We start from the raw sequence: 1,764 nt of genomic DNA on the forward strand, positions 1-1,764 counted from the left end.
TCAGAATGTATACTTTCTGGTTTTCTAGGGTCTCCATACTGGTAGGGGGTCTCATGGCACATAAAACACATACCGGGTGCTTATATTGTAGTAGACAGAGTGTCATACATGAAAATTCATACGCCCTATTTGGATTTGGGGGTCTCTGTATGCAACATAGTTTGGTAAATCTATGCATATTGGGCATCAAACTGTTTAGTACACCCCCCGCATTCATATTTAGGATGCTTTATGCTGGTAATGATACATAAACGACATGATACTGGAACATTGAAGCTTTGAGGCAATTTTCAGGTATTTCACCAAAACCGACAATTTTGAGAAAGCCTCGCGACTTGGTAGTTTGGAGCAGAAAGGTATGGGTACCCATTTTAGAATCGGTAGAATGTGTACTTTCCAAAAAGATATGGTTTTGGGGGGTAAACATATATTTCTGTATTTTTACCCCACAAAAAATGCAGTCAACGTGTTGATTTTTCAGTAGCTGAAGTAAAGTCATGGACAATTTGGATGTGCTAACTTTATATTGGGGTCTCTAAATGGCAGATACTTTGGTAAACCTATGCTCAATGGACATCAAACTCTTCAGTGGACCCCTGGCAATCATATTCAGGGTGCTTTTTCTTGGTACCCATTACAGTGTGGGATATGCGGAGCAAAAAAATAAAACCTTTGAAGTGATTTTTCAGAATTTTGATACGTTTTTATAAAAACCACTACGTTCAGACAAGCTTTGATGTTTGGTATTTAGGAGTAGAGAGACATAGTTACCCATTTTGGAATCAGCAGAATGTGTACTTTTCAAAAATATATGGGTTTCTGGGGTAAACCTAGTGTTTCAGGATTTTGTGGCCTTGGAATCTAAAGTATGTTGTTTTCTGCTTTCAAAATTCGGTCATATACTGCCGGGAGTTTTTGCCGTACAGAAGTCCTAAATCTGCCTACATATCTGGTATTGGCACGTTCGAGAGACATGAGGCTTTCCAAATCAGTTGGATTTTCATGCGTAAAATGAAATATTTTTCTGGTATAAATTCATATATTGTGAAAAATGGGAAATTTTCATTTTTTTTTGTAATTAGTGCTATAAATCTTTTTGCAGAGGTGGAAATACACGAAAAATCAGGCAGATTTAGAAAGCTCAGTTTCTCCCAAAAAAACAAAAAAAAACAATGTATAGATTTCCTAGGTAAACTATAGGTTTCCCCTCAGACAATTCCCCTAAATGAGAAAGCACAAATGTTTAAAAAATGGCTGGCATTTCGCGTAACCAAAATGTGAAATTCTGCTGGCACTTAAAGGGTTAAAATAAAAGGGGCGCCCCCCCCTTAATAAAATGTACCATCCATGTAATTGCCATAAGTTAGAATTTACCACAACTTCTCAGGAGTTCAAAGAAGTCCTCCCTTATAACTTATTATGATTTAGGGGCATGTTTACTAACAGATTTCTGGAGATGTTGGCAACCAATCAACAGTTAAATTTAAACAGTCACCCACAAGTCAGAAAACAAAAGGTCTGGTTGGTTGCTATGGGCAACATCTCCGGAAATCTGTGGAGATATTTATCTCCAGTGTTAGTAAACACGTCCCTTAAGATTCATGCTACACAGGCCGGGCCACCATTAAAAATCACGGGGCCTGCCCACCCCAGCAACCCCAAGCCCCACCCCAGATCCCGCCCAAGACCACACAGTTCTTGTAACAAAAATAGGGGGGTGTTTCTTCCTTTAATTTGGATAAAAAAAAAAATGAATAACGGAAG

This window comes from Xenopus laevis, chromosome 1S, assembly GCF_017654675.1.
Source record: "Xenopus laevis strain J_2021 chromosome 1S, Xenopus_laevis_v10.1, whole genome shotgun sequence".
Classification (NCBI taxonomy): Eukaryota; Metazoa; Chordata; class Amphibia; order Anura; family Pipidae; genus Xenopus; species Xenopus laevis.